The sequence below is a fragment of the Haliaeetus albicilla genome, chromosome 14 (assembly GCF_947461875.1).
Source record: "Haliaeetus albicilla chromosome 14, bHalAlb1.1, whole genome shotgun sequence".
Lineage (NCBI taxonomy): Eukaryota > Metazoa > Chordata > Aves > Accipitriformes > Accipitridae > Haliaeetus > Haliaeetus albicilla.
In genome coordinates, this window is record NC_091496.1 from 37,380,666 (window position 1) to 37,393,357 (window position 12,692).

Below are 12,692 nucleotides of genomic sequence, written 5' to 3' on the forward strand. Positions count from 1 at the left end.
CGGCTCCGAAAACAGTTTCGACGGGACCTCGGCCAGCTCCGATAATATTTTCGATGGGAGCTCGGCCGGCACCGAAAATATTTTCAACGGGGGCTCGGCTGGCACCAAAAATATTTTCGACGGCATGTTTTCCTGTGCCAAAAATGTTTTCAACGGAGGCTCGGACGACCCTGAAAATACTTTCAACGGGATCTCGAACGGCCCCGAAAATATTTTCGACAGGGTCTCGGTCGGCTCTGAAAATATTTTCGACTGGATCTCGGCCGGCACCGAAAATATTTTCGACGGAAGCTCGGCTGGCGTCAAAAATATATTCGACGGGAGCTCGGCCGGCACCGAAAATATTTTCGATGGAGCTCGGCCGGCACCGAAAATATTTTCGACGGGAGCTCGGCCGGCCCCGAAAATATTTTAGACAGAGCTCGGCCGGCACCAAAAATATTATTGACAGTACCTCGACCGGTGCGGAAAATATTTTCGACGGCGGCTCGGCCGGCTCCGAAAATATTTTCAACGGCGTGTTGGCCGGTGCCAAAAATGTTTTTGACAGAGGCTCGGACGGCCCCGAAAATACTTTTGACGGGACCTCGAACGGCGCCGAAAATATTTTCGACGGAGGCTTGGACGGCCCCGAAAATATTTTCGACGGGATCTCGGCCGGCACCAAAAATATTTTCGACGGAAGCTCGGCTGGCGTCAAAAATATTTTCGACGGAAGCTCTGACGGCCCCGAAAATATTTTCACAGGACCTCGACCGGTGCCGAAAATATTTTCGACAAGTTTCTGACTGGCACCGAAAATATCTTAGACAGGGGCCCGGCCGGCACCGAAAATATTTTCGACAGCGGCCTGGCTGGCGTCAAAAATATTTTCAACGGGAGCTCGGACGGCCCAGAAAATATTTTCGACAGGACCTCGACCGGTGCCGAAAATATTTTCGACGGGAACTCGGCTGGCTCCGAAAATATTTTCGATTGGAGCTCGGCCGGCTCCGAAAATATTTTCAACGGGATCTCGGCCGGCACCGAAAATATTTTCGACGGAAGCTCGGCCGGTGTCAAAAATATTTTCGACGGGAACTCGGACGGCCCCGAAAATATTTTCGACAGGACCTCGACCGGTGCCGAATATATTTTCGATGGGAGCTCGGCCATCACCGAAAATATTTTCCACAGTACCTCGACCGGTACCGAAAGTATTTTCGACGGCAGCTCAGCCGGCTCCGAAAATATTTTCGACGGGAGCTCGGCCGGCTCCGAAAATATTTTCGATTGGAGCTCGGCCGGCACCGAAAATATTTTCAACAGGGGCTCGGCCGGCACCAAAAATATTTTCGACGGCGTGTTGGCCGGTGCCAAAAATGTTGTCGACGGAGGCTCGGACGGCCCCGAACATAGTTTCGACGGGACCTCGAACGGCGCCGAAAATATTTTCGACGGGAGCTCGGACGGCCCCGAAAATATTTTCGACAGACTCTCGGCCGGCTCCGAAAATATTTTCGACGGGATCTCGGCCGGCTCCGAAAATATTTTCGACGGAAGCTCCGCCGGCGTCAAAAATATTTTCGACGGGAGCTCGGACGGCCCCGAAAATATTTTCGACAGTACCTCGACCGGTGCCGAAAATATTTTTGACTGCGGCTCGGCTGACACCGAAAATATTTTAGACGGGAGCTCGGCCGGCACCGAAAATATTTTCGACAGGTCCTCGACCGGTGCCGAAAATATTTTCGACGGGAACTTGGCCGGCTCCGAAAATATTTTCGATTGGAGCTCGGCCGGCTCCGAAAATATTTTCAACGGGATCTCGGCCAGCACCGAAAATATTTTCGACGGAAGCTCGGCCGGGGTGAAAAATATTTTCGACGGGAACTCGGACGGCCCCGAAAATATTTTCGACAGGACCTCGACCGGTGCCGAAATTATTTTCGACGGGAGCTCGGCCGGCTCCGAAAATATTTTCGATTGGAGCTCGCCCGGCACCGAAAGTTTTTTCAACGGGGGCTCGGCCGGCACCAAAAATATTTTCGACGGCGTGTTGGACGGTGCCAAAAATGTTTTCGATGGAGGCTCGGACGGCCCCGAACATAGTTTCGACGGGGTCTCGGCCGGCTCCGAAAATATTTTCAACGGGGGCTCAGCCGGCGTCAAAAATATTTTCGACGGCGTGTTGGCCGGTACCAAAAATATTTTCGACAGGGTCTCGGCTGGCTCCGAAAATATTTTTGAACGGATCTCGGCCGGCACCGAAAATATTTTTGACGGAAGCTCAGACGGCCCCGAACATATTTTCGACAGTACCTCGACCGGTGCCGAAAATATTTTCGACGGGACCGCGAACGGCACCGAAAATATTTTCGACGGCGTGTTGGCCGGTGCCAAAAATATTTTCGACGGGGGCCCAGCTGGCACCGAAAATATTTTCGACGGAGGCTCGGCTGGCAACCAAAAGATTTTCGACAGGACCTCGGCCGGCGCCAAAAATATATTCGACGGGGTCTCGGCTGGCTCCGAAAATATTTTCGACGGAAGCTCGGCCGGCGTCAAATATATTTTCGATGGGATCTCGGACGGCCCCGAAAGTATTTTCGACAGTACCTCGTCCGGTGCCACAAATATTTTCGATGGGAGCTAGGCCGGCACCGAAAATATTTTAGACGGGAGCTCGGCCGGCACCGAAAATATTTTTGACAGTACCTTGACCGGTGCGGAAAATATTTTCGATGGCGGCTGAGCCGGCTCCGAAAATATTTTCGACGGGGGCTGGCCGGCTCCGAAAATATTTTCGATCAGAGTCCGGCCGGCACCGAAAATATTTTCAAAGGGGGCTCGCCCGGCACCAAAAATATTTTCGACGGCAGCTCGGCCGGCCCCGAAAATATTTTCGACAGGACCTCGACCGGTGCCGAAAATATTTTCGATGGGAGCTCGGCCGGCACCGAAAATATTTTCGACGGAAGCTTGGCCGGCGTCAAAAATATTTTAGACGGGAGCTCGGCCGGCTCCGAAAATATTTTTGACAGTACCTTGACCGGTGCCGAAAGTATTTTCGATGGGAGCTCGGCCGGCACCGAAAATATCTTCGACAGGATCTTGGCCGGCACCGAAAATATTTTCGACGGAAGCTCGGCCGGCGTCAGAAATATTTTCGACGGGAGCTCTGACGGCCCCGAAAATATTTTCGACAGGGTCTCGTCCGGCTCTGAAAATATTTTCGACGGGATCTTGGCTGGCACCGAAAATATTTTCTACGGAAGCTCGGCCGGCACCGAAAATATTTTCGACAGTACCTCGACCGGTGGGGAAAATATTTTCGACGGCGGCTCAGCCGGCTCCGAAAATATTTTCGACGGGAGCTCGGCCGGCTCCGAAAATATTTTCGATTGGAGCTCGGCCGGCACCGAAAATATTTTCAATGGGGGCTCGGCCGTCAGCAAAAATATTTTCGACGGCGTGTTGGTCGGTGCCAAAAATGTTTTCGACGGAGGCTCGGAGGGCCCCAAAAATATTTTCGACGGTGTCTCAGCCGGCTCCGAAAATATTTTCAACGGGATCTCGACCGGCCCCGAAAATATTTTCGATGGGGTCTCAGCCGGCTTCAAAAATATTTTCGACGGGAGCTCGGACGGCCCCGAAAATATTTTTGACAGGACCTCGACCGGTGCCGAAAATACTTTGGATGGGAGCTCGGCCGGCACCGAAAATATTTTCGACTGGGTCTCGGCCGGCACAGAAAATATTTTTGACGGGATCTCGGCCGGCACCGAAAATATTTTCGACGGAAGCTCGGCCGGCGTCAAAAATATATTCGACGGGAGCTTGGACGGCCCCGAAAATATTTTCGACAGTACCTCGACCGGTGCCGAAAATATTTTCGACGGGACCTCGGCTGGCACCGAAAATATCTTCGACAGGATCTCGGCCGGCACCGAAAATATTTTCGACGGAAGCTCGTCTGGCGTCAGAAATATTTTCGACGGCAGCTCGGCCGGCACCGAAAATATTTTCGACAGTACCTCGACCGGTGCCGAAAATATTTTCGACGGGACCGCGAACGGCGCTGAAAATATTTGCGACGGCGTGTTGGCCGGTGCCAAAAATATTTTCGACGGGGGCCCAGCTGGCACTGAAAATATTTTCGACGGAGGCTCGGCTGGCACCCAAAATATTTTTGACGGCAGCTCATGCGGCTCCGAAAATATTTTCGACGGGGTCTCGGCCGGCACCGAAAATATTTTCGACGGAAGCTCGGCCGGCATCAAAAATATTTTTGACGGCGTCTCGTCCGGCTCCGACAATATTTTCGACGGGACCTTGAACTGCGCCGAAAATATTTTCGATGGGGGCTCGGCCGGCACCGAAAATAGTTTCGACGGGGGCCCGCCTGGCACCGAAAATATTTTAGACGGGACTCAGCCGGCACCGAAAATATTTTCGACGGGACCTCGAACGGCGCTGAAAATATTTTCGACGGGAGCTCGGACGGCCCCAAAAATATTTTCGACAGTGTCTCGGCCGGCTCCGAAATTATTTTCGATGGGATCTCAGCCGGCTTCGAAAATATTTTTGACAGTACCTCGACCGGTGGCGAAATTATTTGCGACGGAAGCTCAGCCGGCTCCGAAAATATTTTCGACGGGAGCTCGGCCGGCTCCGAAAATATTTTCGACACTACCTTGACCGGCGCCGAAAATATTTTAGACGGGAGCTCGGCCGGCACCGAAAATATTTTCGACGGGAGCTCGGACGGCCCCGAAAATATTTTCGACAGTACCTCGACCGGTGCAGAAAATATTTTCAACGGCAGCTCGGCTGGCACCGAAAATATTTTAGACGGGAGCTCGACCGGCGCCGAAAATATTTTTGACAGTATCTTGACCGGTGGCGAAAATATTTTCGACGGCAGCTCAGCCGGCTCCGAAAATATTTTCGACGGGAGCTCGGCCGGCTCCGAAAATATTTTCGATTGGAGCTCGGCCGGCTCCGAAAATATTTTCAACGGGGGCTCGGCCGGCACCGAAAATATTTTCGACGGAAGCTCGGCCGGTGTCAAAAATATTTTCGACGGGAGCTCGGATGGCCCCGAAAATATTTTCGACAGTACCTTGTCCGGTGCCGAAAATATTTTCGACGGTAGCTCGGCCGGCACCGAAAATATCTTCGACAGGATCTCGGCCGGCACCGAAAATATTTTCGACGGGAGCTCGGCCGGCGTCAAAAATATTTTTTACGGGAGCTCGGCCGTCTCCGAAAATATTTTCGATTGGAGCTCGGCCGGCACCGAAAATATTTTCAACGGGGGCTCGGCCTGCACCAAAAATATTTTAGCCGGGAGCTTGGCCGGCGTCAAAAATAATTTCGACGGGGGCTCGTACGGCCCCGAAAATATTTTCAACGGGGGCTCGGCCGGCACCAAAAATATTTTCAACGGCGTGTTGGCCGGTGCCAAAAATGTTTTTGATGGAGGCTCGGAGGGCCCCGAAAATACATTCGACGGGGTCCCGGCCGGCTCCGAAAATATTTTCAACGGGATCGTGGCCGGCACCGAAAATATTTTCAACGGGGGCTCGGCCGGCACCAAAAATATTTTCGACGGCGTGTTGGCCGGTGCCAAAATGTTTTCAACAGAGGCTCGGACGGCCCCGAAAATAGTTTCGACGGAACCTCGAACGGCGCTGAAAATATTTTCGACGGGATCTCGGCCGGCGTCAAAAATATTTTCAACGGGAGCTCGGACGGCCCCGAAAATATTTTCGACAGGACCTCGACCGGTGCCGAAAATATTTTCGATGGGAGCTCGGCCAGGGGCGAAAATATCTTCTACAGGATCTCGGCTGGCACCGAAAATATTTTCGACGGAAGCTCGGCCGGCGTCAAAAATATTTTTGACAGTACCTTGACCGTTGGCGAAAATATTTTCGATTGGAGCTCAGCCGGCTCCGAAAATATTTTCGACGGGAGCTCGGCCGGCTCCGAAAATATTTTCGATTGGAGCTCGGCCGGCACCGAAAATATTTTCAACGGGGGCTCGGCCGGCACCAAAAATATTTTCGACGGCGTGTTGGCCGGTGCCAAAATGTTTTCGACAGAGGCTCGGACGGCCCCGAAAATAGTTTCGACGGAACCTCGAACGGCGCCGAAAATATTTTCGACGGGATCTCGGCCGGCGTCAAAAATATTTTCAACGGGAGCTCGGACGGCCCCGAAAATATTTTCGACAGGACCTCGACCGGTGCCGAAAATATTTTCGATGGGAGCTCGGCCAGGGGCGAAAATATCTTCTACAGGATCTCGGCTGGCACCGAAAATATTTTCGACGGAAGCTCGGCCGGCGTCAAAAATATTTTTGACAGTACCTTGACCGGTGGCGAAAATATTTTCGATTGGAGCTCAGCCGGCTCCGAAAATATTTTCGACGGGAGCTCGGCCGGCTCCGAAAATATTTTCGATTGGAGCTCGGCCGGCACCGAAAATATTTTCAACGGGGGCTCGGCCGGCACCAAAAATATTTTCGACGGCCTGTTGTCCGGTGCCAAAATGTTTTCGACGGAGGCTCGGACGGCCCCAAAAATAGTTTCGACGGGAGCTCGGATGGCCCCAAAAATATTTTCTACAGGGTCTCGGCCGGCTCCGAAAATATTTTCGACGGGATCTCGGCCGGCTCTGAAAATATTTTCGATTGGAGCTCGGCCGGCACCGAAAATATTTTCGATTGGATCTCGGCCGGCACCGAAAATATTTTCGATGGAAGCTCGGCAGGCGTCAAAAATATTTTCAACGGGATCTCGGCCGGCGTCCAAAATATTTTCGACGGAGGCTCGGACGGCCCCGAAAATATTTTCGACAGTACCTCGTCCGGTGCCGAAAATATTTTCGACGGTAGCTCGGCCGGCACCGAAAATATCTTCGACAGGATCTCGGCCGGCACCGAAAATGTTTTCGACGGAAGCTCGGCCGGCGTCAAAAATATTTTTTACGGGAGCTCGGACGGCCCCGAAAATATTTTCGACAGGACGTCGACCGGTGGCGAAAATATTTTCGACGGGAGCTCGGATGGCCCCGAAAATATTTTTGACAGTACCTTGACCTGTGGCGAAAATATTTTCGACGGGAGCTCGGCCGGCACCGAAAATATTTTCAACGGGGGCTCGGCCGGCACCAAAAATATTTTCGACGGCCTGTTGTCCGGTGCCAAAATGTTTTCGACGGAGGCTCGGACGGCCCCGAAAATAGTTTCGACGGGACCTCGAACGGCGCCGAAAATATTTTCGACGGGAGCTCGGCCGGCTCCGAAAATATTTTCGATTGGAGATCGCCCGGCACCGAAAATATTTTCAACGGGGGCTCAGCCGGCACCAAAAATATTTTCGACGGCGTGTTGGCCGGTGCCAAAATATTTTCGACGGAGGCTAGGACGGCCCCGAAAATATTTTCGACAGCGTCTCGGCCGGCTCCGAAAATATTTTCAACGGGATCTCGGCTGGCACCGAAAATATTTTCGACGGAAGCTCGGCCGGCGTCAAAAATATTTTCGACGGGAGCTCGGATGGCCCCGAAAAGATTTTCGACAGTACCTCGTCCAGTGCCGAAAATATTTTCGATGGGAGCTCGGCCGGCACCGAAAATATTTTTGAGAGTACCTCGACCGGTGCGGAAAATATTTTCGACGGCGGCTCGGCCGGCTCCGAAAATATTTTCGATTGCAGCTCGGCCAACACCGAAAATATTTTCAACGGGGGCTCGGCCGGCCCCGAAAATATTTTCAGCGGCGTGCTGGCCGGTGCCAAAAATGTTTTTGACGGAGGCTCGGAGGGCCCCAAAATACATTCGACGGGGTCTCGGCCGGCTCCGAAAATATTTTCAACGGGATCGTGGCCGGCACCGAAAATATTTTCGACGGAAGCTCGGCCGGCGTCAAAAATATTTTCGACGGGAGCTCAGACGGCCCCAAAAATATTTTCGACAGGACCTCGACCGGTGCCGAAAATATTTTCGATGGGAGCTCGGCCGGCACCGAAGATATTTTTAACGGGGGCTCGGCCGGCACCGAAACTATTTTTGACAGTACCTTGACCGGTGGCGAAAATATTTTCGACGGCAGCTCAGCCGGCTCCGAAAATATTTTCGACGGGAGCTCAGCCGGCTCCAAAAATATTTTCGATTGGAGCTCGGCCGGCACCGAAAATATTTTCAACGGGGGCTCGGCCGGCACCAAAAATATTTTCGACGGCAAGGTGGCCGGTGCCAAAAATGTTTTCGACGGAGGCTCTGTGGGCCCCGAAAATATATTCGACGGGGTCTCGTCCGGCTCCGAAAATATTTTCAACGGGATGTCAGCCGGCACCGAAAATATTTTCGACAGTACCTCGACCGGTGCCGAAAATATTTTCGACGGCGGCTCGGCCAGCACCGAAAATATCTTCGACAGGATCTCGGCCGGCACCGAAAATATTTTCGACGAAGCTCGTCCGGCGTCAGAAATATTTTTGACGGGAGCTCGGATGGCCCCGAAAATATTTTCGACAGTACCTCGACCGGTGCCGAAAATATTTTCCATGGGAGCTCGGCCGGCACCGAAAATATTTTTGACAGTACCTTCACCGGTGCGGAAAATATTTTCGACGGCAGCTCGACCGGCACTGAAAATATTTTCGACAGCAGCTCGGCCGGCTCTGAAAATATTTTCGACGGCAGCTCGGCCGGCTCCGAAAATATTTTCGATTGGAGCTCGGCCGGCACCGAAAATATTTTCAACGGGGGCTCGGCCGGCACCAAAAATATTTTCGACGGCCTGTTGTCCGGTGCCAAAATGTTTTCGACGGAGGCTCGGACGGCCCCGAAAATAGTTTCGACGGGGTCTCGGCCGGCTTCGAAAATATTTTCAACGGGGGCTCGGCCGGCACCAAAAATATTTTAGCCGGGAGCTTAGCCGGCGTCAAAAATAATTTCGACGGGAGCTCGTACGGCCCCGAAAATATTTTCAACGGGGGCTCGGCCGGCACCAAAAATATTTTCAACGGCGTGTTGGCCGGTGCCAAAAATGTTTTTGATGGAGGCTCGGAGGGCCCCGAAAATACATTCGACGGGGTCTCGGCCGGCTCCGAAAATATTTTCAACGGGATCGTGGCCGGCACCGAAAATATTTTCGACGGAAGCTCCGCCGGCGTCAAAAATATTTTTGACGGGAGCTCGGACGGCCCCGAAAATATTTTCGACAGGACCTCGACCGGTGCCGAAAATATTTTCGATGGGAGCTCGCCCGGCACCGAAGATATTTTAGACGGGAGCTCGGCCGGCACTGAAAATATTTTTAACGGGGGCTCGGATGGCCCCGAAAATATTTTCGACACTACCTCGACCGGTGCCGAAAATATTTTCGACGGCGGCTCGGCCGGCACCGAAAATATTTTCGATGGGAGCTCGGCCTGCTCCGAAAATATTTTCGGTTGGAGCTCGGCCGGCACCGAAAATATTTGCAACGGGGGCTCGGCCGGCACCAAAAATATTTTCGGCGGCGTGTTGGCCGGTGCCAAAAATGTTTTCGACGGAGGCTAGGACAGCCCCGAAAATAGTTTCGACGGGACCTCGAACGGCGCCGAAAATACATTCGACAGGATCTCGGCCGGCACCGAAAATATTTTCGACAGGGTCTCGGCCGGCACCGAAAATATTTTCGACGGTAGCTCGGCCGGCGTCAAAAATATTTTTGACGGGAACTCGGACAGCCCCGAAAATATTTTCGACAGTACCTTGACCGGTGCCGAAAACATTTTCGACGGCGGCTCAGCCGGCTCCGAAAATATTTTCGACGGGAGCTGGCCGGCACCGAAAATATTTTCAAAGGGGGCTCGGCCGGCACCGAAAATATTTTCGACGGCGTGTTGGCCGGTGCCAAAAATGGTTTCGACGGAGGCTAGGACGGCCCCGAAAATATTTTTGTCGGTGTCTCATCCGGCACCGAAAATATTTTCGATGGAGGCTCGGCCGGTGCCTAAAATATTTTCGAAGGCGGCTCGGCCGGCTCCGAAATTATTTTCGACGGGATCTCAGCCGGCTTCGAAAATATTTTTGACAGTACCTCGACCGGTGGCGAAATTATTTGCGACGGAAGCTCAGCCGGCTCCGAAAATATTTTCGACGGAAGCTCGGCCGGCGTCAAAAATATTTTTTACGGGAGCTCGGCCGTCTCCGAAAATATTTTCGATTGGAGCTCGGCCGGCACCGAAAATATTTTCAACGGGGGCTTGGCCGGCACCAAAAATATTTTCAACGGCGTGTTGGCCGGTGCCAAAAATGTTTTCGACGGAGACTCGGGCGGCCCCGAAAATATATTCGACGGGGTCTTGGCCGGCTCCAAAAATATTTTCAACGGGATCTCAGCCGGAACCGAAAATATTTTCGACGGAAGCTCTGCCGGCGTCAAAAATATTTTCAACGGGAGCTCGGACGGCCCCGAAAATATTTTCGACAGGACCTCGACCGGTGCCGAAAATATTTTCGATGGGAGCTCGGCCAGGGGCGAAAATATCTTCTACAGGATCTCGGCTGGCACCGAAAATATTTTCGACGGAAGCTCGTCCGGCACCGAAAATATTTTTGACAGTACCTTGACCGGTGGCGAAAATATTTTCGACGGCAGCTCAGCCGGCTCCGAAAATATTTTCGACGGGAGCTCGGCCGGCTCCGAAAATATTTTCGATTGGAGATCGCCCGGCACCGAAAATATTTTCAACGGGGGCTCGGCCGGCACCAAAAATATTTTCGACGGCGTGTTGGCCGGTGCCAAAATGTTTTCGACGGAGGCTAGGACGGCCCCGAAAATATTTTCGACAGCGTCTCGGCCGGCTCCGAAAATATTTTCAACGGGATCTCGGCTGGCACCGAAAATATTTTCGACGGAAGCTCGGCCGGCGTCAAAAATATTTTCGACGGGAGCTCGGATGGCCCCGAAAATATTTTCGACAGTACCTCGTCCAGTGCCGAAAATATTTTCGATGGGAGCTCGGCCGGCACCGAAAATATTTTTGAGAGTACCTCGACCGGTGCGGAAAATATTTTCGACGGCGGCTCGGCCGGCTCCGAAAATATTTTCGATTGCAGCTCGGCCAACACCGAAAATATTTTCAACGGGGGCTCGGCCGGCACCAAAAATATTTTCAGCGGCGTGCTGGCCGGTGCCAAAAATGTTTTTGACGGAGGCTCGGAGGGCCCCAAAATACATTCGACGGGGTCTCGGCCGGCTCCGAAAATATTTTCAACGGGATCGTGGCCGGCACCGAAAATATTTTCGACGGAAGCTCGGCCGGCGTCAAAAATATTTTCGACGGGAGCTCAGACGGCCCCAAAAATATTTTCGACAGGACCTCGACCGGTGCCGAAAATATTTTCGATGGGAGCTCGGCCGGCACCGAAGATATTTTTAACGGGGGCTCGGCCGGCACCGAAACTATTTTTGACAGTACCTTGACCGGTGGCGAAAATATTTTCGACGGCAGCTCAGCCGGCTCCGAAAATATTTTCGACGGGAGCTCAGCCGGCTCCAAAAATATTTTCGATTGGAGCTCGGCCGGCACCGAAAATATTTTCAACGGGGGCTCGGCCGGCACCAAAAATATTTTCAGCGGCGTGCTGGCCGGTGCCAAAAATGTTTTTGACGGAGGCTCGGAGGGCCCCAAAATACATTCGACGGGGTCTCGGCCGGCTCCGAAAATATTTTCAACGGGATCGTGGCCGGCACCGAAAATATTTTCGACGGAAGCTCGGCCGGCGTCAAAAATATTTTCGACGGGAGCTCAGACGGCCCCAAAAATATTTTCGACAGGACCTCGACCGGTGCCGAAAATATTTTCGATGGGAGCTCGGCCGGCACCGAAGATATTTTTAACGGGGGCTCGGCCGGCACTGAAACTATTTTTGACAGTACCTTGACCGGTGGCGAAAATATTTTCGACGGCAGCTCAGCCGGCTCCGAAAATATTTTCGACGGGAGCTCAGCCGGCTCCAAAAATATTTTCGATTGGAGCTCGGCCGGCACCGAAAATATTTTCAACGGGGGCTCGGCCGGCACCAAAAATATTTTCGACGGCAAGGTGGCCGGTGCCAAAAATGTTTTCGACGGAGGCTCTGTGGGCCCCGAAAATATATTCGACGGGGTCTCGGCCGGCTCCGAAAATATTTTCAACGGGATGTCGGCCGGCACCGAAAATATTTTCGACAGTACCTCGACCGGTGCCGAAAATATTTTCGACGGCGGCTCGGCCAGCACCGAAAATATCTTCAACAGGATCTCAGCCGGCACCGAAAATATTTTCGACGAAGCTCGTCCGGCGTCAGAAATATTTTCGACGGGAGCTCGGATGGCCCCGAAAATATTTTCGACAGTACCTCGACCGGTGCCGAAAATATTTTCCATGGGAGCTCGGCCGGCACCGAAAATATTTTTGAGAGTACCTCGACCGGTGCGGAAAATATTTTCGACGGCAGCTCGACCGGCACTGAAAATATTTTCGACAGCAGCTCGGCCGGCTCTGAAAATATTTTCGACGGCAGCTCGGCCGGCTCCGAAAATATTTTCGATTGGAGCTCGGCCGGCACCGAAAATATTTTCAACGGGGGCTCGGCCGGCACCAAAAATATTTTCGACGGAAGCTTGGCCGGCGTCAAAAATATTCTCGACGGGAGCTCGGCCGGCC